At 40.8% G+C, this 25489-nt stretch overlaps 1 protein-coding gene across 9 annotated transcripts in view; it reads right to left on the reverse strand.

Moving 5' to 3' along the window:
* TRIM2 (tripartite motif containing 2) overlaps positions 1–25489 on the reverse strand; it is a 122619-nt gene that overhangs the window by 49254 nt on the left and 47876 nt on the right. The window contains exons 1-2 of one of the 9 annotated variants that reach the window (XM_074822993.1): positions 12619–13389; positions 11244–11374 (exon numbers count right to left, since the gene is read on the reverse strand). The exons of 4 other annotated variants lie outside the window; for them this stretch is intronic. The gene's annotated coding sequence lies outside the window, so the exon portion shown is untranslated. Of the gene's footprint in view, positions 1–2435; positions 2581–2684; positions 2703–11243; positions 11375–12618; positions 13390–24125; positions 24225–25489 lie in introns of those variants that run through there. 4 more of the 9 variants (XM_074822996.1, XM_074822992.1, XM_074823001.1 and 1 more) reach the window with 4 other exon arrangements.

Here is a 25489-nt window from a genome sequence, read left to right on the forward strand (position 1 = left end):
ACAACTGCAGCCAGCCTGGCCTCCCTGCTCAGCCAGCCTGAGCTTGGCTGATGCGACTGCACTCCCTGCCTGTCTCCGGCACTGATGTTGCAAGTCAGGCAGCACCAAACACAAACTGCTTTTCTCCCCTGTGTTGTTCTTTCTTTCCCCTTTTGGGCATTTGTCATTGAGGTAGCAGGGCCAGGCACTACGGTCACCAGAAAGAAGCGCTGTATTCTGGCATTTCTTCTGCACGGCAATGGGCTCACCTTCAGCACCACTGTCAGAAGTTGATGTCATGAATTAGGTTTCTTTTAAAAGCTTTCAACTGCTAAAGGCACAGGAACAACAGGAATAGAAACCACTGCTATAAATGAAAGCCTTGCTTAATAGTTTTACATGTTTAATGCTTTGTTGCTTTTTCCTCCTTCCTTTCCTCAGTCTGTAATCAAAGCTTATAACAGGGTGAACACCTGAAATACATGGGTGGGCCTCTTAAAACATCAACGTACTAATGCTTTATACTCCCAATTTGTAGAGGAGGAAAGGCATCTAATACCCCCTTTTCTCCTCTCTCCCCATCCCCACAACTTCTGCCTGCCTCTGCAGTACCCCTTTCTCCTCCACCCTTTGGTGGTGCAACAGTCCTGCTTCTATCCCCACAGGCCCCATCTCCCAGCTGTCCTGTCCTTGGATGGGGACCTGCTGGTGGCTGCCTTGCACACACCAAGATACAAGACTGGCAGATTAGAGCTCGTGTGATCACACAGTCATCACTCAACTGAGATATGATACCTACTTTAAGTCTATTTGTCTGTCTCAGGTTTTCAGGACCTCATTTTGGTTCAGCACCTTGCACAATAAATCCCAACACACTTGGAGCACACTGGATTTACTGCACATGCAAGGACAATTTGAGTGCTTGCAGTGGAAGTCCATGAATCCCTGACCAAATGGCCAACGTTCTCACAAATGACATTTCACAGAAAAGGGGTAGGAAATAAGGGGGAAAGGGCATGCCAAGGGAAATGATAGGATTAAACGGTCACATATCAGGTTAAATGACAGCCTCAGAGCTGTCATTTAGGGCCCTGTCCATGTTTAATAAAACGTCATATTCTCAGGTGAATTATTAAAAAAAATATCCACAGTGAGGTAGGTCCAAGTAATTATTTCAGGGGCTAGATGTTGTGCAGGCCTAAGTAAAAGGATTTTAAATTGTACACTTGCCATCCAAAGCAGCAAGTCAGAGCATCTATACTGAAACCCCCCTACCCTGATTAACTACCTAGGGCTGTTAACATCACCCTTACAATTGTACATTTTTGACTCTCTAGGCCTACCTACTTTGTGAACGCTGACAGATCTCTGTTCAACCTTTCTAGGTACACAGGCTCAAGTAAAACCAAACTGAACTGACTAATAATTATCACTGCACATCAAATCCTGCTGCTTCCATAAACATCTGCTCTGAAATGCTACTTGAAATAAAAGTGCTCCATGGAGACTTCATACTAATCGTTAACCCCTCCAGGTACAGGATAACAGGCAGTACAGACTGGAGGTACAGCAGGAATCTATTTGGAAAGAGGCCCCCCTAGCCTTTTCTACACACTGTTAGATATAAGGTACATTGAAAAATGCTCTAGGCATTTTCTTCCCAGTTGCTGAGCAATGGCAAGAAAAGTAAAAGCAAATAGCAAATGCTTAGTGCTTTTGGTACTGAGCTGTGCAGGGAAGGTTGAACTGCTCAGAGACCGTCCCTTCCACTCCCTCCTGAGACACTCCTCTAGACCTTCCCCATGCTGCATCTCCACTTGATCTTACAGTTCTGCAACTCTCCCTTTAGGAAACGTGATACATATCAGGTAGTGGAGCTTAGTCATATATTCTCTGTTCACCATTGCAAAGTGAAGTTCCTCTGCTTCTGTTTCCATTTACTTCAGTAGGATTTTGTTGAACTAGCACAAAGTTCAAATCAGCAAGGGAGAAGGCAGCACCCAGCAATCACCACATGCTATGTAACTTCTTCACACAATTAACTTAGAGACTACCAGCCTGTTAGAATTTTTTTCTTGCAGCCTTCAAAATTCTACTCCCCAGCAGATACGGCATATGGAAAATAAACCGGAGGAAAAAAAATAGGTGTTTCACAGCAAGAAACAACAGACAGAATCTAAGCGTTAAAAAAAGCAAAAAACTGGAGGCAGAAAGTGAAGGAATTCACATTGTCTTAGCACACAGAACACAGCAGGCAGGAAGCCTAAGCAGGTAAGGTTTCTGCCAAAAACACATCTTGGGCGAGGGACTAGAAGGAAGGGGAAGGAAGAGCCCCTCTCCAGCCTGTGAGCAGGCTGAATTTGGGCTCACATCCTCTGCAGCACTTACATTGTTTAAAAGACAAAATATTGGTTGCTGCACCTCCATATTTACCTTAGCTTTTGTACAGTACCCACCTCATTTTCTTGCCCAGAGCCCAGCAGCGATGTTACCTTCTATGTCTGCTAAGTCTTCTTCTGAACTGAAATGTCGTTCAAAAACACAGCAATATGTCTAAACATTTATACCATCCTTGGGTTCAGAGGAAACCTTGCTTAAGCATTAGGTGGCAGGCAGAGGTTTACCCAGGCAGGCTCTTTATGTTGGCAAAAACACAACGCTGAGCTGAACTTTCACAGCAAGTAGGTAAACATGTAGCTACATACAGCAGGTAGTCTGGCAGCACCAGCAATGGTGAGAAACAGTGTCAGAAGAACCTCGGCAAAAGGAGCTCTGTGGGTTTTAACAATAGTTGTAGGCACAGGAGCTGAACTGACCAAACAACAGTAACAAAAAGCCATCTACAGCTCCCGTAAGAGGCTCCAAGTGCACAAAGCCTGAGCGTGCCAGCTGCGACACTGCGTCCTCCTCCTCCACACTCACAGGGTCACACCATTTGACTTACCAGTAGTCAGCTCCAGCAGTTCAAAACTTGGAAACACCCAATGGCTGAACTTCACCCAGTAAACACGTCTTTCCAGTCCTCAGCAAGGACACTTGTTTGCTGATTGCATGCCAGTGCTCCTATTTAAAGAACTGTTGTTATGGGAAAAAGCTCAAACCTTTCTACAGCAGAGACAAAGTGCTCCCCTTATCTTGTGCCTTATCTCCAGAAACGCATCAATTCCCAGTATGTGTTTCCACAGCAGAGTTTCACTACAGCCACAGTAAGATGCAGTTATCTGTCTGCAAAGCCCACCATACCCCTGAGTGTGCAGCCCTAGTGGCCCTTTCTCAGGGCCTACCAAGCAGCTGCTCTGGCTCAGCCCAGGTTTGCCTCAAGACTTCTCCTTGAGGTACGAGATTTTACACCTGACACAAGCTGCAAGGAGCAGCAATAGTAAAAGCTGTTCACCTTTATCCTTCATCTCCAAAAATTACTATCCTAAGCTTTCTCTCAGACATCTCTTCCAGGTTCTCATCATGCAGGGCAGATTCAGGCTAGATGCCCAAGGCTCCTACAGGGGCATTGCCAGGCTGCTTGTAAACAAATGCCCAGCACTGATGTAGGTCAGACTTCTGCAAAAATTACATTCTTAGAAGATCCTCACATATATCTTCCTTCATGAGTATCAGTCTTTTTGACTGACATCACAACTTATGAAGCAACAGCTAATGAAAGAGGAGGAAAGTAGAACCACTCATATGACGCAATTTTAAGACTCTCCCAGGCTGAACTAGGATAGGCAGTACATTCATTTGTATATGAAAATATACCCATTTTACTTTACAGGAAAAGATGTACATTTTTAAGTACATGAAAAGCAAATTGAGAGACAGTCTAGAAAACAATAACCATGTGAATGCAGCTGTATTTTTAAATAAAAAAAGCACTTGGAAAAAGCACTGGCATCAGGACAGCTAAGAACAATATGGTCTTAAACCAGCCACATTATCGTTTGGATTGTGATAGCACCTGGAAATCTCTTCCAAGTACCAGAATCCCACTGTAATAGGCACCAGCTACACAGAACACAGATCCTGTGCAAGCATAGGTAGTCCATGTCTTAACGCTTCACACAATTCAACTATTTAATTTGACTGTATCTGTGACACTAGGTACCTTTCTATAGTATGAAATAAGTTTTCATAGCAAGCCATTAATTTGGATAAGGGCTATTTTTGTAAAGAAAGAGATGCAAGATAGTGCTTATATAGACTGAATCTTTTGCAGTCAGAGAACAGAAGCAGATCTTGGCATCCTCTTCTCTTTGCAGACTCCATGAGCAGATGTAAGAACTGCCTGACACTTTAGAAGTAGTCCTTGTGATGACTGTGATAAGATGTACCATGCTGTTATTGATACAGGTTATACACAGTAAACAACAAAACCCGTTTTGTGTATGTAAAGTAACCAGCTCTAGGCACTGCTGTTAAAAGCAATTGAGAAATCCTAGTAGAAAACCAGTTAAAAATAGGCTGTACAGACTCTGCACTATCTCGGGTACTGGGACTGCTTCTCTCGTTCAGATACCACAGTGAAGGGGCTGTTAGGAGAACTTAAATGCTTTTGGAAGCTTGATGAAACAGCAATCAGTAGGTTTTTGGTAGGTGGAACATGCTGTTCTCTGAGTTAAATTTTATTCACAAATAATTTTTTATACACAATTTATATCTATTGCTTTTTACTCTTCCTTTTTATTGGCCACAGATGAGAAACCTCTTTTAAGGCTACCAGTAATGTGCTGGATACTCCTTCATCCTGTGAGCTGTGAAACCCATTGCCCCAGGATGCTACAGTTGTTAGTATTTTACAGGCATTTCAGAAGAGAAGGGCAAATTCATGGTGGATAAATTGATTAAAGATTTTAAAATATAAAGACACCACCTCTATCAGAAGCTGAACTGGAAGCACAAATCGTTGAAGATGCAAGAGCATTCTGGAGAGTGCCATGATATATCTGATCTGTTCTTACACCCTTCTGTAGGCATCTGCTGTCAGCTACCATCCAAATTATAAGGCTAGGCTAGATTTACTTTTGATTTGACCCAGACAAACCTTCAAAATACTCAGTGTAGACATCAAGGAAGCTGTCTAAGTAGCCACTCCCTTTTGGCATAGTTAATGGACAATAATGGCTCCACAGGGCTGTTTTTATCACTTTGCAGAGCCCTGCTATTTAGGGATGCCAGGTGAAATGAATCCATCAGACAGCTGCCTTAATACATTACTGGTGCATGAAGAATGCCACTCAGGGCCACAGAGTACCTTTAGCATGTACACCCATTTCTAAGTCATATAAACAAGACACACAGCAATGGAGAACTGACTAGTCATCACCCCAAGCAGAGAACCCTTTCATAGTGAATGCAATACTAACCTAGCATTTCTCCCCACTTCTTCCTACCTTTTCAAATTTACTTTATCATTATTTTTAGTGATATTTCCTTAAGAGTGACATTTGTCTTGTTTCACTACAAAGATACTCTGTATTATGCTAAATGCAGTGCCATATAGCTTGGGGAAATCATGCCTTGATTGCTATCCTGGTTATCCTGATTTAAAAGTTTAAAAGTTGTCCACCTTCCTCAACAGAGGTCCCTGCAGAGGGTGCACACCTTCAGAGCATGCCTTCTGCAACAGCACATCCCAGAGGTGAAACAACAATGACTGTTCAGAAGGTAAAGGCCACCATTCAGGAGTAAAGATAAAAATCCATCCCAGAAGTTAAATATGGGAAGAAGCCTTCCTGCTCTTCTACTTACTTGCATTCAAGACTGTGCAATGTATCAGCTTCTGTTAAGACAAACAAAAATTCTGGACTTCGTAAACACAGGAAATTATTCATGGAACTGCTCACTTATTTTTCTGCAAATTCACCTTATTATATACAAACATTTTTGCATCCACCCGTCTAATCTTGGTTTTGGTTTGGTTTGGGTTTTTTTGTAGGAGGGAATAGTAAAAAAACCCTAATTAGACTGCGGAAGCTAGGGGATGAGGGAGTTTTCTTCCGACACAGAACATGTGGTGCAGTTCTTATAAAACAGTCCTTTATTACATACTGTCTTCTGTTTCCTGTGTAATAAAGGACTGCAGTTATCTCCACTGCGAGATTTTAAGTAAAGGATTAAATTTGTGAATAAATAGGAAATTATTAATCTTTAATTACTAATTGAGTATCTCAGAACATATTTGTATTTCACAACCAAAATTTATTTCCAGCTATTTTAGATGTCTAACTGCAAGGCAAAAAAAATTACCACTGCATATTTGATGAAATCTTCATGGTGCAACACTTAATCTTATCACTTTATTATAAAATGTTTTCTGAGCTAACATGCAGAAAGATCAGTTGTTCCCAAGACTACGCAGAGCAGACTAAGAACTAGGTAATAAGTACAAGGAAGAGACTGTTCTTTGCAGAGGGTCCAGCAGGCTTTTCAAGCACATTGGGAAGACCACACATTAACCCATATCATAGTATTGTCTCAGAGTAACACTCAGGACAGAAAAAAAAATCAGATGGTACGAAATTAGGCTGTGGCTCTATCTGACTCTTGAGCCCTGGGTTTTCCAACCCCAGTACAGTGCAATTACTTGAGCTCTGAATACCAAATTAAATCTGCTTTCAAGACAACAACAAAAAAAACCACCTGCAGAAGTTTATCTTGTGGGAGTTAATCTCTGAAGGTTTACATTAACACTTCCACCAATACAGGGATTACAGGAGAGAAAGTTGTAGAGGGATATTTAATGAATAGTGTTTCCTCACTGGAAAAGGAAAAAAAAAAAAACCCAACGTGCAAATGCAGATGAACTGTGGCAGCTTTTCCTCTTGAACAGTTTATGTATGCTGTAAAAAGCTTGTTCCTCAGGCCTGGGTTTTCATTCCTGGAGGTCATTTTAGTTCCTGAGGAACTTGTAAGAATCTTAATTTACAGTATTCACAATATATAGATGTTCTCAGAACCACCAGGGTGCCCTTGAAGATACCTGACATCACTGAACCTGGTGGCATCTGCTCTTTTGGAAGTCATGTTTCTCACAGAGCATGCAAGTTCTCTAATAATTTACAGATCATGGGCCAAATATGGCTGGGGCTAAATATGGTATACACACTAAGTCTCTGCAAGGACGGCATAGAGATTAATGCATACAGAGACACACAAAAATGTGTGGTGGTGTTGTTCAAGAGCATTTCCAAGTTCAGCAAAATCTTTTAAGTGCAATTTTGTTGTTGTTCTGTAAGTAATTTTGCTCAAGATTCCATCACTGCTTTTGGAAGACTTTTTGTTCTGCACAAAGTGCAGGAGCATCTTCGCACATTTGTATTTTCATACTAGTCAGAGTTAGGTAGCTCTGAATAATCCAGCCCCTGATCTTTCCTTACTAAATCAACTTCTGAGCGCTTCACAAAACACACTGGTAGATTCTACACACCTTCAAGCTCAGAAATAACCAAGATCTACTAAATTTTAACGTAGAAAGAGGCAGGCACAGTATAAATCTTTGCAGAGACTTGCACTTTTTCTTTAAGCACAACAATTTATCAAATAACAAGTTCAGTTAAGGGACATCCTCAAACCTAGCATTCAACACCTGTAAAAACAACAGAAAACAAGGGGATTGTCACTCTGTGTTTCCAGAATTGAAAGAAAAAAAATCATCAAGAACAGAAGCTCATGGTAGCACAGAACAAATAGCTTTACATGACAAAAGAACAGAAAGTCACCCAGAAATAAACTGATCATACACATGTTTAGGCAGACTAATAACACTAAGACAAATAAATCCATACTGGATTAGGAGCAGGGAGATTGCTGAACATTCATCTCATGCATTTAAATCCTGATCAAAAGTAATTGCATCTACTCCAATCTTTATGTCTCTTTCACAGAGGGCGTCCACCCTGGAATAAGGACTGAAGATCACCATCCATGCTGGCTCCTGAAATGTATCCAAGACTGAAAATATTCAGAATGTCTTAAAGAGAGAGAATGAATAATACTGTTACACGTGAGCAAAAATGCTGACCATAAAAAGCAGAGCTGTCCACAGTTCTTCCAGGGTAACATTCAGGGTAGACATGATTACAGTACATTTTAAAGTAATTTGCCTTCTCCTAGTGGCAGGGCATATTCTTAAAGTTATTACAGCCTAGATTTAATATCTAACAGTAAAGCATCATAGCCATTCCAGCAGCAGTTTGTTTGTAAACTGTTGTAGCAGTCCAGCTGTACAGGATATATTTTGATGCTTGTGTTAACGGGATCACCGTGTAATGTAAGAAGTGCCAGAATACATGCTGCTAACATTTTTCACGTCTGTGATTAGTCTCCTCCTTAATTTATCTGTGCCTCTTTTAACCCTACTGCAACTAACTAGTAGCAAGATGGATGGAGCCAGCCAACATCTACCTGCCACACTATCTGTTCAGCACCTCAAGAACTATATTCCAATTGCTATTTCAGTTCTTCCTTTTGAATGGGATTTGCTTTTGAGTTATTGACCTAAAGTCCAGCTGGCAAGTGGGAAGGCTGTCTGGTTGACAGCAGACTTCTCAGCTGACTAGTTCCTTGGCTGTCCTCACACAGTACATTACAGTCACATGTTACATCATTTATTTCACTTTATGCTATTCCAGTTCCAAACTGCTATTCCTATGATCAAACTAAATTACTGACTTCCAGCTAAGTTCAACTTTTAAAATAAGCAATGCCCAATCCAAATACAGCCAACCACCCCAATTATTAGAAGGAATGACATGTAACGCCAAGATATGTTTACAGATTCTGTGACAGAAAATGTCTAGAGAGTCTATGGTAGAAAACAAAGACAAATGTCTTTAATGTTACAATTTATACAATAAATATTTATTTAAACTACAGAAATAAAACCTGGTCTTTACAGAAATAAAACAGTTCAGAAAACTTGACATGAAATGCCATTTTCATCTCTCCAAAGGTCAACCTGAGTTTTGTTCAGTGGGTTGTGGACTCTATTCTAGTTGATCAAAAATAAAGAGGAAGAGAAAGAAATTTTGCACCATTTCTCACAAAACAGGAATTCTTCCAAATTGCATTTGCTAAGTGTTTGCAACCACACTGCTCTTTCCATTACAGGCACAAGTAAACATAAACCTTACAGCACACCAAGGGACTGCCTTCAATCCGTTCATGTCACATAACAAATACAAGAGCAGGCTCAATTCTAACAGAAGCAGCAAGTGTCTCTTAAAAAGTAACCTATCAAAAATGGAGGTAGAGAGGTGAATGCTAAGGTCTGATCTTTTCCCTTCAGTATTTTAAAACCTCCATAAAATTATTGTTTCCTTTCCAACATTTATTCCTGTCAATAAATACTAATTTTGTTTCAGAGTCTTGTTTTTTTAACAACTCATGTCATGCATTTCACATGGTTAGCTTCCCCCCCTCCCCTTTTTTTTTTAACCCACAAACATCAGCAATAACATAACCACAACCTGCAGACTCTGGAAATAGCATATCTAATTTTGGTTGAAGGTGTCAGCCAAGTGTAGGATCTGCAATAGTGAATTTCAATCTGACAGTCACTGGACTTCTTCAACGTGGTCCCTGAAAGCTGACTAAAAAAAAACCAAGTTCATATATGTTACCCTGCAAAATATGGATGGGCAAAATTCCAGAAGAAAATTTTTAGGGCTAAAAAAAAAAAAAAAGGTACAAAAACACTATGTTGGCGTTTTCAGCGCATTTGTAGATTGTTTGGAATTAATGGCTCTTTATCATACAGAGAATTGCCTTGTCCTTAAAACAACTATGTAAATCTGAAGAGCGATTCCCTTCTATAATGCAATCCTATCAAGAATAATTCTTTATAAACCGAATTTATTATTTGGAGTAATATATACGTTTGCTGCTATGTATAAACAAATAGTTCAAACTAGCTACACTTGCATCCTCAGGCACATTTAATTTTGATGAGACGATATGCTTGCCAAATGATCAAATCGAATTCTTTTACATTTGGCTCAAGGATTTATCCTAACCTACTGTGTACACTGTGCCTTTGTTTTCATATAAATAGTTCATGTGTCTAGACATAATATTACATGTTTCTGCAAAACTGTGTATGTTTAATACTTTATGCAGATGATTAAATTTCAGCTTCACCTTAGTAATGCACAACGCTTTGTTCTCTGCATTAGGACACCCAGAACCTTTCCAGTTCATTTAATTCCTCAGTTTTCCTCAAAGGAATCAGGAGCATCACTGTGTTTATATAAGCTGTCCAAATCCTAGTTTTGTTATGAATTAATGAAATTCCATTATCAGGCAAAGACAGGCCCAGCATGTTTTCACGATGGCTTAAAGCACCAATTATCTGGGATTTTCCAGTAAACAACCTGACCTTCAAGCTAAAACTGGGATTGCCAGAGAAAGAATACTATCATGGGCTGTGGAAATCCCCCAGCAGTATTGTCATCTTTGTGCCAGAAAGGTCTAATTTTCCAAACACTGTGCATGCTGCTGGACATCACAGAATTTGGACAGCACTCACATGTACTCTCAGGTCATGGACACTGCTTGTCTCAAACCTAGCCTCAAACCCAAGATTTCACTTAACTCGTATATTCTAGTTAGTATATGGAAAATAACTTCCATGAAAAAGATGAACATTTGAGATTCCCTAAAAACATCATTAAACTTAGATGTACTTCTAAATTTTATTCTGTATCTGGCATGATACATTTGCTGTCTCCCTTTATGAATTATACAAAGAAACCAAAAGATCTTTCCCAGCTGGCTGAAATAAATGTTTCCATTATTTTAATTTTTCCCTCTTCCCAGAAACCTTATAATCAAATCTAGAATTGGTTCTGTCATAAAACCCACTTCATGTTTCCTTCTGGCCCTCAAGCAGCATATGTTAGTGGTGCTTCTTGAAGCAACAAAGAAGTTCTGTTTAGCCTTCTCCCTGAGGAAAGCCATGGTGTATTAAAGGTGTATCAAAGCCATTTCTCATGAAAAAGGATTAATCTCATGGACTGAAATGAGCCCACCATGAAGAAAACTCCAAGCTGTTCTTTATAGCCAAACTGTGGGCACTGCAGGTCCAGATCAGACCAGGGAGATTCTTCACAACTCAGGTTTGTCAAATGCTTAGCTGAGAAGTTTGAAGAAACTTTTGGTTTATGGTAAGCAGTCCTGGATGAAGGCCAAACCACAGAAGCCTTATTTCATTTTGTTAGCAGCCAACAGAGTGATTCCCCCCAAAAAACTCTCTGGAAACAGGAACTAACCTCCTTTTTCTGCTGGCTTTGTTTTCTAGCAGGACAGTGCAGTCCCAGCACCAGGTACAGGAGCTTCCTGTACTTTCTCTCTATAACCACTCCAGGCCATCAGTCCATCTTCCAGAAAAGTATGGGACTAGCTTTAAAATAAACAAGTTTATACAGATTTTAACAAACCAAACCTTTTAATATGTTTTCCAAACCCTACAGTTTATATTCCTGTGTATTCCAAATATTCACATTTTCTACAAGCTCTCATTAGTATTAGTAGTCAATTTAATTTCAGTTCTTGCACAAGCAGCAATGTGGAATTTTAAGAAAAAAACTTCTGATGATTAAATCACGATAGTCGGCCACAGAACTGTTATCCAAGTAATAAATCCACTGCTCTCAAAGACAAAAAATCCAAGGCTGGAACAGAAAGCAACTTTTCTTATGCCACATCCTTACCTAAGATACACTTATTTATTCGTTGTACTGTGACCACTATTTTCTTATTTGTCCCCATGTAAATTAACATTTATGTAATTGTTTTGGTGTAATGAATGTTTGACTTCAGGGCAATTTTTGTCTTACTCTTACTATATTACCTGGTACATTATCATTGCAATCCCTTGGTCTTAAACCTATCAATCTACCTGACAGTCTGCCTAGACTGCATTTGAAAATAGTAAAATAAACTAAAAGGGGGGAAATCAACCAATCTAAGTAACCTATGGAGAGCTACACATCAGATAATGGCTCAAGTTACTCTTCACAAAAGCACAACTACAAAATATGGCAACATTAATGCCGACTGACAACTTCAAAAAACTGAACACCTGTGAAAAGTAAAACTCTCCTAATTAGACCTTGGCATTGTCCTCTCAGATTTACAGAGTGGTTATTTTGCTCTGAATAAACATCAGTGTTTCTTTCCTAGGCAAACTCCTTGGCTCTGTTTCAATTATTTATTTTAAATATTAAAGAGCAGGAAACATTTGTTTTCCCTTGTCACATCCTGTCCTGTTTACACAGCATCACACAATCCTCTTTGAAATGCCTGCTCTTACGGCAAGCCTGACACACACAGTTCAATGAAAACATTTGCTATTGTCTTTTGCCAACTACAAACGATTTTCTGCACAAACACTGAAAAGGTTTAAAGGTTTCGACAGCCATCTAAAGTCGAGCTAGCGCAACTGTCAAAGAAAGGTGGTGTCAAACTGCTCGGCTTCCCTACTACCACCCTGACTTAAAGGAAAGAAAGAAAGACAAAGCGATTCACTCATTCACACAGCAGAGCTCCTGGCAAGAACAGACTCGCTGTAAAACCACTGCTCTCACAAAATACTCGAAAGCAGAAAAAGCACACAGACAGTTAGAGTGTGAAAGGGTAACTTACTTTATTTAGAAAGACAGTGGGAAAGGACGGCTGCAGTTTCTTCGTTATTTTACACTGCTGTTGGCAGAGTAGACAACCAAAAAAGTTCACCTAAAGAAATCTCTCCTTTTAATTCTCTCTCTCCCAGTCCATTTACTCTGGAGTCTCTCAGGCTGAAGAGATCCGACAGTCGAACTTTATCCCCTTGTATTTCCGAATGATATGGCCGACTTTCCTTGGACACATACCAATGATGCAGTAAAAATAGACAAAAGGGGGAAGGGAAGAAGCAATCTAGCCTGAGCCTGAATCTCCTTAACTCAGTGTTTTCTGTAAAAGCTGCTCTTATGTCAGAAGCTCCCATCCCTATAGTAACTTACAGAGCACAGAGTCATCCATCTGGTTTTCATAAGCTACAAATTACAGACAAACCAGGGAATATATACAGTCCGGTTTTAGCAGAACTCCCCAAGCACCAGCTTTACAAGTAAGCTGAGGTACAAAGGCTTTGAAAATAAACAGCCAGCTCCGTGCTGGGATGGTCTCCTGCCTGCACATGACTGACTGCTCCCCCAGGCAGCCCCCAGCAGCCAAGAGCACCCCACAAGACTCAGGAAGGTGGCAGCCGGATCCCCTCCTGTCCGTCCGTGTCCCTTCCCTCCGTGAAAACAACCCAACCTTGCAGCCCGCCCTCCGTCCACAGCACAAACAGCTTCTCTGGAAGGGAGGCGGTGGGGGGGGAGAAACCCAGTGCATTACTTGAAATAGTTCAACAGTTTAGCAAGTCATTTAGAACAACCTGTTTTTTATAAACAGGGAAGTGAATGCTGATCCACTTACATCCTTTAAATGCTTCCAGGTGGGAAGCAAATCTATTGTGTTGGAGGGTTTTGTTTTGTTGGTTTTTTTTTTCTCTCTAATAAGGCAACTCTCACAGTCAGCAGACAGTTGCTTGATAGAGAACCTCTGGGGTGATCAGATCCATTAATTACAAGAATGAGCATTTTACCAGAAGTATCACAAGCAAAATTTTGAAAAGCACTCCATGAAAGTCTATGACTTGAAGCTCCTAAGTCACTTCCAGTCCCTATTTTCAGCTATTTAATGGTCTACTGCCCTGATTAAATTCAGGTACCAGAGGCTTGAGGGGTCACCTATATTTTTGGATACCTCAAGGCTTTTGAGTCAGTACTGAAGAACATTGTTTTCCCAATCAAAAATTCAGAATCCAATTTTATGGTGGATAAAAAAAGTTTTGCCATTACTTAAAACTAAAGTTGTTGTTATCTGCATGTTCTTTTACTTTAAAATATCAAGTTTTATTTGGTCTTCAGTTTTGTCAGAGGACTTTTGCAAGCTTCCCTACTGGGAATAATCTTTCTTTTTCTATTTGAACAGTGAGAATCTCTAAACGAGGCAGCTTTCACTAAAGCATGGGTGAATCAGTACAGTGACTCATTAACAAAATAAAACCACCATTGTGAACACTCTGCCTAAAAATCCTGAGCCTTGTCACTTGCTCAGTTTTTCATCTTTGCACAATCAGGATGTGCTGATTGTCTACTCATATTGTACCTGGATCCAGAATTGACATGACTGGACTGTTAATGTCAAAAGCAGTTGAATTATTTAAAAACAAAATAAATATCAAGACTCTCTAATCAGGAGAAGCAAAGGAGAAAATTATGAACTAATTTTATTTGTGTGTATTTTTGCCTGTGTTGTCACAATTCCTTCTAATAGTTGTATAACTCATTGAATAATTTCAGTCACATCAGGTAGAATGCTAGAGATCTCAAAGGTATTATATTCCTACAGCTTTTGTGAAAACAGGCAGCCCTCCAGATGAGTGAAATACAATCCAGTGATCCAGTGTAAAAGGCTACACATGAGCTCAGTTTTATTATTAGACACCAGAGCACCACACACAAACAAGAGGTACTGGAGAACAGATTTGATGTGCTCTACCGCTCAGCTGTTACCACAGTTGTGCATCTTTGGCCTGCATTCTAGCATTTTTCCTCTCTTCTGTTCTGTTCTTCCATCAAGGTAGTAAGCAGTGAAACACTTGAAATGCACAGACGTCAGCTGAAACAAATAATACCATTTTTTGAAACAGCTGGAAACAAGGTTTGCTAACAGTTGAGTTATTCTTCTCCCACTTAGTAAACAAGTGGGGAGAACTGACTACATCTTGTTTTTATCAGGACTGATATTTTCCATGAAATCCCAGTAGAGCAGACTTCCAGGTTTGGGGCCAGAAATTATTTCATGGGGTAAGCAGAGTAGCCCTTGTATGGTTTTCTGGACATGTAGGCTCTCTTCCCCACTGTACTATCACAGTACAGGACAAGTTGAATGGCTGTTTTTTTTGGAATAAGAACTCTTTTTTTGGTGAGACATGGTGTTTAAGTGAAGAATAGGTTGAAATAACCACTTTCAGTTTGTGGATGCTTGTGCCAACTGAATGTTTCTACCCTCTGAGGAGTAAATGCATTAATTCACACTGATCTCTCAGGTACCCTTCAACATAGCCATTCTCTCAAAAAAAACAGTCCATTTACATCAAAGGTAGCTTTTACAAACAATAACTCTGTAAGGAAACTTCAAGAAAATTCAAGATTCAAAAAAAGAAGACTGATTTTAAATGAACCCTTCATTTTCCAGGCTCCAGGCATCATTCTTATTCACCATCTTTATCTCCCTTCTTTTCTGTTCTTCATTTCCTCTTTTGTATCATCCATGTGGGGTATCAGCATCCTACTGCCCATAGATAGCTCCTGCCTCCAGGCAGGCTAGCTGTGTGTCCCCTCACTGTTGCTTGGATATTACTAAGGCATCATTTGATGCCCACTTTCTCACTCTGTCTCCATGAACTTTGAGGCAGTCAAGCACCATGTTCCTATCTAGCACAGGGAGGTTAGTTTTCTGGAGAAATGCAGATGGAAGATACTCACCAGTTTCATGGTGAGAAAAAGTTTACTTAGAAAGCTTCATATGGGAAAGACTGCAACAAAGAACAGATCAGATAGGGAAAACAACCTACTAGGAGCACTTTGCCTTCTCAGAAAAACGGCAGCTTCCATTTAGGATGTTTTCAAATGGCAGCTACAAAACAACCCTGTTATTTTCCATAGAAAACAACGCTGATTTTTCACCAAGATCAATGATGTTAGTAGGACAAGAGTGGAGTAGGATGTAGCTTAGATAATGATTATACTGATTATATGCAGCTTTGCACATAGATTCTTGAAAGGTCTTTTTAAACCTCATTGCATGTTTATTAAAGCAAAGAAAAAGTGCCCCTCCTCAGTCAGTGTCAGACAGGTTGTGATGCACAGTAGGTGGCAGAATATGTATCTCTCTTGGCCTGGATTCTGCTCCCATCTAGTCTAGTGTGGTTGTATTGAGATTGCTGAATTGCAAAGGCACAGATTAAGGCAACCTATTTTCCATCCTGGTTTTTTGCAGTTTAAATACTGAGAAAGTGACAGGTGAAAGGTCTGGGTTTGGTGAAGGATGCACCTTGCCATTTAATTTGAATCTGTGAAATTGCCTGAATGATAGAAGCCAGGGATGCACCACACCTATGTGTTTACCTTTCATTTCAGCAGTTGACTGCTTGGTGTAGGGTTTTAAATGTTTATGCAGATTTCTAGTCGGTCATAGTTTAAGTCCGAGATGAGAATTCTGATGCAAACAAACTGGCAGGCTTTGTACAGACTGAAAACACACAAGTCTGATAAACTGAGACAAATCTACCCTTGGAGGAGTTCAAGGTGAAGCTTCAGTTCACTTACTGTTGATGAAATAAAATGATGCAGAGTTTTGGCAGTGACAATAACCCATTTTTTAAAGACAAATTAGTGATATTATAAATCATTTTACCACCAGCATTTTAAAGCCAGCACATGGAATATATTGCATCTGCGTTCAGATGGTAAGCTTGTATTCAGTTGGTCTGGCCTCACTTATTATATATTTTATTTTAGTACTTCAGCTTGGTGACCAGTGACTTGAGTTTGGCAAAAGCCTGTCTCCCTCCAGAAAGGCACATAATTGTCAGCTGATCTTCTGAAGAGATATTATAGTGTGATAAGCCTTTGCAGCCTGCTCCTACCGTTAGATGAGGATTGGGCTGTTTCAGTGCTTTTGGTATTTTGCTTTATAATGTATCACTTCTTTTCCACAGAAAGAAAATACGTAACTCAGACAAAGACATAATGCATTATAACCTTGATGTCATCATTGGAGAAGCCCCACGGCTGCTGCTGTTTTCATTACAGCCTGCAGTAGCCCCTGGCTGTCCCCAGAAAAAAAGGGAGAATAAGCATAGCACTAAGACACTTTTTCCCATCAGGTCTCACTAACATCTGTGACTGCAGGGATCTGGGCTTGCCTGGGGCACATGATCTCATTCACAGTGCTTTGGTGACAGAGACATGCAGCCTTTTCCCTTCTGAGTGAGCTGGGATGGTGAACCCTTTTTCCCACCCCGAAGCCCACAGTACATGGGTTAATGGCTGGATACTTTGTATTCTTTAAGTAACAAACCAGCAAACAGCAGGCAGTGTATATGTCCCAGTGGTTTTCATCAGGGAAGGTCAAATACTGGAAGGATGTAATTTCACAAGACAAACATTAGACTGTTTTCAAAGGTTCACTTTTCCCCTCTGGCTGTACACTCCCACTTACTATCTTGCACTGAAACGCTTGTTGGACTCCCAGTGAACAGATACAGTTCATTGCCTGATGGAAAACTGACCCATGACAAAATGGGTCAATTTTCTGCAAGGTGAGTGAGGTGAATTAGCTGCTGAGTGCTGCAGCTGACACAGACGTGGGGCATTATGAACTGGAGTAGGGGAAGAAAGAAGACTGAGACAAATGCTTAAGCTGCTTATGAAAATATAGCATGAAACAGCAGGTAAGCCCCACACTCCTCCTGACTGTAATCTTACTTCAAGCTCTATGTCACACTTCTGTGGCAACCATGGCCCACAAACACTGGCATACACTCAGTTTGCGCCAGGCTTACGCATCTGCTCTGTACTGCCCTGAATGATAGTTTGCTTTCAGAAATTAACCACCAGCCCTGGCTCCTATAACATTGTAGTGTCTCAGTATTACTGTTTTTCACAAACTTTCATTCACTTAAGGAAGCTTTCTTTCCAAAGCAAGTATCCAGGAAACAGTGATGTAATACATTTTCATATGGCTGCATTCATGAAAAGTTCTGGACCAAAAGTAATGTGCCCAAATCCCTCTTTTTGTTTGAAAACATCGTTCATCCAAGAATCAGAAATGTTACCATGTGACCAGTAACACAAAGAAATGAGCACATGAAGTATCACAGCAAACAGTTCAAAAGCAGCTCTGGGCCTGAAGTTGGTTCACAAGACACGTGTTGAATACTGGACTCTTTGTTTGCCAAAAGAAATAGAAAGGGATACATTTTCTAAAAAATATACCATGCTTTTATATTTCTCGGCTTAGTCTTTCTCTGACCTTGCCTGGAGCTATCCAATCTTACAGCATACAGAGGGCTAGTATGTGCTTAGTTTACCCTAGACCTGTCCTACCTTCCTGCCTTCAAGTACAACAAGAAAGAGGAAAAAGAAGGTATGCTGAGACCTTTGCACTGAAGAACCTGAGACTCTAAGGGAGAAGAAACAGCCCCCTGTTTCTCAGACTGCAAACACTGAGCTGTAGTGAGGACAGCTAAGAGTAGGAGGGGAATATGGCAAAGAGCAAAGGGCTTTGGGGAAGCTTTTAGGGACTGCAAGGCAGGGAGAACAAGCATCTTAAATGGTATGGAGCACAGAGGTCCAGGAGAATGGGATCTGGGAGGCCTGGAAAAAAAGGTAGCTCTAGAATGGAAGGAGAGGAGTTATGGCAGAAAGATGAAGAGGCTGTGAACTGTGTGGTTGAGGCAGGGGGGCATGGACCAGAGGGAGGAGCTAGATGCTCTACACTGGCATGACCTGGAGACTGAATCTAAGGGTGAGGGGCCTCAGGCTAGGAGACACTAAAAGCCAGAGTGAAAGGCTGACAGGCTTGAGGCTGTGCAGGGCTTTGGGGCAGGTGGGAATACAAGATATCTCTACTGAGAATACCCTAATTTATGTATCTCCACACATATACAAGAATGCTGCCCCTGTTCTTTCTACCCACATGATCATCTCTGCCCACTCCTGTATCCTGTTTTTTACAGTCAGAGCCACAGTAGCCCTGGCTCACATTTTCCCATCTGTGTATTGGAGTGTGACAGTATAACATATTCCATAGCCACTGTGAACTAAGGCACTGTTTTGATTTAGCTCTGGGTCCCAAAGTGTATATGAGTGTCAAGCACAGATTTCAAAGTGACAGAGAAGAGTGGAAATCAGGAAAAAATGATGATGGAGAGAAGGAGGCAGATTTCTTTAGACAGATGGTCTCATGAAGGCAATATCTGAAAACTGTAATATGCTGAAAGTTCAGCCAGTGCAGTGCTGGAGTTAATATTAACCTCATCAAAGACCTATCAACTTGCTCTTACACATTCAAAAACTTATTGAAAAGAATGCCAAAGGTACCACTCTAAAGTTAAGTATCCCAATCAGAAGCAGAAATTAAACCATACATATGAGAAAAGATTGTCATTCTCTCAGTCCCCCTCAGCCTTTCAGCCCTTCAGTAACCAGTTCCCCTATTGCCATTAGTGGGAATTTTGCCAGAGTAAGACCTGCAGAATTCCATGCCAGGGTAATACTATAACAAACATTAACATCTGACAGTTAGGGTACATTAGGGCGTTATAGTACACCTTAGGGAGCATTAGGTAAAGTGTCAACTGAAGATGCTGTGTAAGCAGAAAGATGTCAGGAAGAAAGCAAGCCCCAGTATGATTTCATTTCATGCAGGAAACTGCAGCGCAATCCTTGAATTTTAACAGGTACTATGCTTCTCAGTTTCACATGCTGTGAACCAGCAGTGATAAGAGGGAAAGGCTGATGACAGCCATGATAATTTTTTTAGACAGCGGCAACCAGGACAGAACACAGCAAGCTCCCCACTCAATTAGGGACATTTTATGTTACGAGCTCAAACTGCTGCTTTCGTAGACTTTTGGCCCAGCTACATAGGCAAAAAGGAAGGAAACAGAGATATTTAAACCTCCTTCGTGGATGAAGGAGCAGTGGCATCTATAATATTTCCTGCCTACTTGAGCACATACAGGGATACAATTTGCTTTCTGGGCCTGAGAGAGGTGAACTAGAGAGAAGAATCTGGGTGGGCCATCTGGAGGCTGCAGTTAATTTTATACCAGTCCTGTATGTACCCTAAAAGAATGTAGTTTGCAAGACTGTGCCTTTTACACACTATCAAAGCAAAGCAGCAATGCAGAGTCTGTTCTGTAAGCCAGTGATTTCAGTAAGAGAAAAGATTAGGGCTTGCCTATGGAGTCCAAGGGAACATCTTCCCAGCACAGGGACAGAGCACAGCCAGTACAAGTAGCTGTATGCCATTGAGGCTTGTTTCCTTCAGCACTGCTGGCCAGCTGGGGGGCTGGGCATATCAGACAGGACAGAAGTCAAAGAAAACAGTGGACTCTGGTAGATACAAATGAAGACCACTTAGCCACTGCAATTCATTCTCTGCCAGAGGCAAGGAAGATAGGAAGTGATCCCTGTTCTTTCTGTCTTGACCTGTGTTTTCTATTATATTTCAGGCAGCCCACCCTACAGAACTGGCCCTGTGGCAAATTCCCGGTTGAGAAACTTCCTCTATTCTCCTGTGGTGAATCCTGCACATATAACCTGCCTTGCAATCCTTTTCTTTGCTAAGTGCAGTGCTTTCTCTGAGCAACACCACCAAAATAAAATGCACACATTAGAAGGAGACCCTCTGCTCTTGATGTATGAGATGTAAGTACTACAACACTGATGCTTTTTCTTTTCTAATAGAAGAGGCTGCATGCTTAGCATTTTTCATTTTTTACAACCAACCAGTATCAGGCAACAACATCCCTTACCTAGAAAAGGATCTAATACCTAGGAAAATGGACCTGGGAAAAAAAAAAAAACAAACCCACAATGAAAGATTTTAAAAGCTTTCATAGTTATGGGTGAAAACTGAGGATATTAGCATGGAGGATATTAGAGGGTTCAGATTTAAGAGAAAGGACAACTTGGAGGCTGACGAGGGCTTGTTCGCAAATCTCAGGCTCTATCCCTAGGGAGACCTGAGTACTGACGGGGAGTGATTTTTCAAGAAAGTCTATCCAAACCTGAGAGAAGGCTGCCCCTGCTTCTTTCAAGCCCTCAAGACTTTTCCCTGCTACCTGGCAATTCAGTTTTCTAGACAGACTCAAACAGCTGATGGGAGGGGGGCACATGTGGTATTTCATTCACAGGCTCTCTCTTATAACCTTAATTATGTGTGCCAAGCATATAGAACACATCAGCAGAGCACCTGCTAATAAGCCAAAGCCCTGAGATGAAAAGCACTCTTAAAGCCTCCTGCTTTCCCTAAGAATTCAAATGCTCAGTGTCATGAATTACACCTCCAGTAACTCAAGACTCTTATTAATCTAGAGAGCTGTTCTTTCCTGAGACATCGATCAGTTCTGGGAGCTGGCCTGACATTCTCAAGGTCAAAGAAGGGGAAATCTAGTAGATCAGATTCAATATTACAGGCTTTGTAATCTGGCAACTGTAAGTATATTTGGGAAGTACTCTTAAGAGTTCATGGTAAGAGGTTAGGGTTTCAGTCAACCCCAAATTAATACCTTTTGTTAACTGCCAAATAACTGAACAATAGCTATATTGCAAATGTGCCTGCAGAATAAAGACTCAATTGCAGGAAAATGTTGGCAAGGGATCCCACAGTCAACATACAGTGCACCTACAGAGCCAGGGTAAGAAAATGAATTTTGGTAAAAACACAGCCCTGGGAATCAGATCTTAGTTCTTTCTCAGCTTTCTTGCAGATTTCATTTCCCTCTCTTGTAGATTGAGGATGATATGCTTATCTGCTTCCCAGGCTATCTGAAAGCTCAGTTAATGAGTATTAGTAAATCATTTTGTTTTCACAAACTGCCTACCGTCTCAGAATCAGAAAGTATAATTATAGCATATGCAGTTCAGAGTAGTCAGGTTTTTTTATGAAAGATGTTGATTCAGCACCCTGTTTTAGCAAGCCTTGTGAAAACATCTTGAACACTATCTTTCTGGGAGAAGACAAATCAATTTTAATCTTCTGCCTGTTTACCCTGATGTAAATCAAACAGGCACAGCCTGCCCCTACAGAGCAAGCCATGTTGTGCTGAGCTCATGATGCACAAGGGAGTTCTTTCTTCAGTCAAGAGAGAGACAATGCAGTAAGCATATTGATTATTCCTAACTATGTACTGAGAGAGCACAGCAAAAACTCCTAGGTGTGCATTTATGCCTGATGTATATCTCATGGCTTTCATTGTTACTTAAGTACTGAGATCCTGCTTTCTTAATCTACAGATGAAAACCAATTTCATTTTCATCTTTACTAATCAAGGCTTAGTATCTATCTGCTACTTAGAGAGAGTGACTGAAAACCTCTGGCTTGAGTTCACAGCCTGGCACAGAAGCAGCTTATTGCTGTAATTAGCTTTAGTTCATACACTACCATGCATGCACTGTATTGCTGTAGAGGAGGCTCAGTCTCAGAGCTGAACAACTGCGAGCATCACAACCCATCTAGATAGAAGGTACTAAGTACAATAGCTGCCCATAATTTGACCAGTTTTATTTGAAAGTTTCTGTCTGTCTCTCAGCCACTGCTTCCTGCAGATAATACTGTTTGACTGGCCTTCTGCAATTCAAGACTCATTGAATGATGCAGTCCTTAAAAGCATTATAGATGAGTAGGAGAGTTGAGCCAAAGGTCTCCAGACTGCATCAGGGTTGCCCGCAGAAGATGTGCAGAGCCTCAAAACACAAGCAGCATGGCAGAGATGAGGGCACAACCCCCAGGGCATCCCCCTGTTGGGTACATCCATAGGGGGCAAGTTAGACAAGCTGAAAAGACCATGGCAGCAGGCCTTGCTTCAGATTTGGTTTTATTTTTTTGGCGAGACTCAAGGCTAACAAAGACCTGATTGAAATTTAGAAGTAAGGTTATTTCTGTGATTTTAAAAAGAGGCATAACAGTGACAGCTTCTTTTTTTCCCCCAGATATCTTGAACTCAAAGCCTGAGCTGAATTTTCTGGAAATCCTGACACTTCTGGTTCAGGGGAGAGCTGAAGAAGAAATGCCTTGGAGAAAGGACCATCCTGGCAATATTGAAGTGCTGTCATAGTGCTATATGGGACATTTTCAGACATGCCAAAAGAAAAAAAGAACTAAAAATATTGCTACAGCCTGCTCTGCTTGAGGCTTCCCACCCAGTTTTGAGCTCAGAGCAGTTTGGATAAGCAGCTCAATCACGAGGTATTTCTCTTAGCCAATCTGAGCCCTGTGAGGTGCACACAGTTGTCCCTAGAAATTACTTGTCGCATTATCTGATAAGATTTTGTAAAATAATGGAAAGGAAGAAAAAGAAATAAGATAGTACAGTGACCTCTGTAATAGACTGTTGAGTGCTGACACTTACTTTGCTCTATGGCCATGGCAAAGTCACTTAATCTGTCAAATCTTTATTTTCTTCATTTATAAAATGAGATCCATAGATGAGCTCCTCAGCTACCACATGAAATCTAGACACAGACTTGCCAGAACTTCAGGGACAGACTAGTTCTGAGATTCTGAATGGTGTCCAGCTCTGACAGGGACATTAAGATTCTCTGCTCATGTAAAAGGTAAAAGAGAAAGTCTGAAAAGTCCATCAACATTTGCAATGCAGGATTAAGTTGAGGAATACTGTCTAAACATGGAATATTTTATTTAAAATTCTGAACATTAGAAATCACATATTAAAGACACAAAAAGTCAATCTCGTTCCATCTCTAAATCCTTTTGCCCTTTGGAACTGTGAACATTTCCTAATAGCAGCCAGCAAAGAGGACTGAAATCTCTGAATATGACTTTGCTTGTTCTACTGCTAGGCACATATCTTAGAATATGACAGCACCTATCAGCATTTTTGGGAGCATTCATTTTATAGTATCCCATTTCTAGCCCTTCCACACTTTTCTGAACAACTTATGACCTTGCAAAAACTGCTGCTCTTTGAAACATGACTGGATGATCAAATACTGGAAATGCAGCTAAAAATGAGAACTAGATACAGATTAATTAAAGTCATATAAAAAAAATAACCTGGCAAGCTTAAATGGGTTGTGTCCCTATTAACTTTTTCCCTCATGCCTCCCAGGAAGGTCTCATTTGAGATTGAAATAGTGTAGTCTTTGTAGTTATGACACTGCATCTAAAATAGCTGCTCTTTTACTTTAGACAGAGGAAAATACTTTAATAGCTGCCTCTCTGAATGACAGAACCTACCTGCCTTGCTAAAACATGCCCTTAGTCTTATGAGAAAAGCCACAACGAGACAGAAGGCTACTTACTAGTGTTCCATAGAGTCCACGCAGGAGTATCAAAGACTGAAATTCACTGTGCCTCTGATCAGAAGATTTAGCTCCCTGCAGCATTCAGACAGTTGGTCCCATTATAGCCATCAGGCGGCTGAGTTAAAGGGTGGCCTTGCACAAACATAAACAGCTTGTCAGCACAAGCCAAAGAGGCGGGCCGGCCCTGCCAGCCACAATGCGAGCCAATGATTAGCTTCTTCACATTCTGGGTGTTCAAGATATTGTGTTTCATTCTTAAGTAGGGGAAAAAGAGGGACTGACTAGGAAGGGCTAGTGCTTGATGGTTTATTGCTAAGCAGTAAAATGCTTAGGGCGGAAGGAAAAAAAAATCGATGTCACTTCAGGAGAAGCACATATTTGCTGCATATTCATACTAACACTTTTAGAAAGCCCACAGGCATTCCCAATGCATTGTTCCCTTTAGGTTAATCAAACAAACAAACAACTAAGAAAAACCCTGTGAATTAAGTTTAGTCCATATTCAGTGTAGAGAAGTTTCACTTGCAAAGCCTCTGATTTTTCTTCTCTCCACCCTTTTTCTTATTCTCATCCTTCCCAACACACTTTGTTTGCTGACACTGGGGCTTCTCACTTCTCTGTCACAAATGTCTTACCCTGACCTTCTTGACCTAACCCCCCAACCTTCATTGATCCTCCTATGATTGCTTCTCCTTACCTCCATCTTAACCACTTGTTCTTTTGGTCCTGATCTCTCTGAAAGAGCACAGTCACAACACAGGCACCTTAGGGTAAGGTTCTGTGAGACAACCATGCTGATCTAGCAACTTACTGCTGTCAAAACTGGAGGTGTTGAATCTCCCCTTTCTTCAGCACCACACCATGCCCCCCCATCTGCCCCCCTCCATCATTTCAAGGAAAGGTAACGTGGCTCAGAAGCAAATACTTCTCTGTCAGTTTAGTGATCTTAACAAAGAGACAGAAGAGGTATTGCATGGAGTGAATACTTCCTGAAATTTAAGCTTCTTCTGATCTTGCCTCAGCCATCTATGATCCCACCTGTCTCCCCAAGTTCCTCTCTCTGTTGTTTGAATTGAATTGTTCCTAGTTAATTGAATACCCTGCTTACAGCTGCTGATCCCATTTCATCCCAGCGCTGTCCTACTTTCTTATGTCTCTAGTTTGGCTGTGAGGCCCGTCTGCCACCAAAATCAGTCTCATCAAGTCTCTTATAATAACTTCCTGCATAAATATCATGCTTTGTACTTCAGCCTCAGCCTCTTCGAGCTCTTTTCTGCTTTGGAAATAATTAAAATCCTCCTTAAAAACCATGCCATCTTTTTGGCTTTCACTGTTCTTTCTTTGACCTTTCTGATTAATTC

The sequence above is a fragment of the Strix aluco genome, chromosome 4, assembly GCF_031877795.1.
Source record: "Strix aluco isolate bStrAlu1 chromosome 4, bStrAlu1.hap1, whole genome shotgun sequence".
Lineage (NCBI taxonomy): Eukaryota > Metazoa > Chordata > Aves > Strigiformes > Strigidae > Strix > Strix aluco.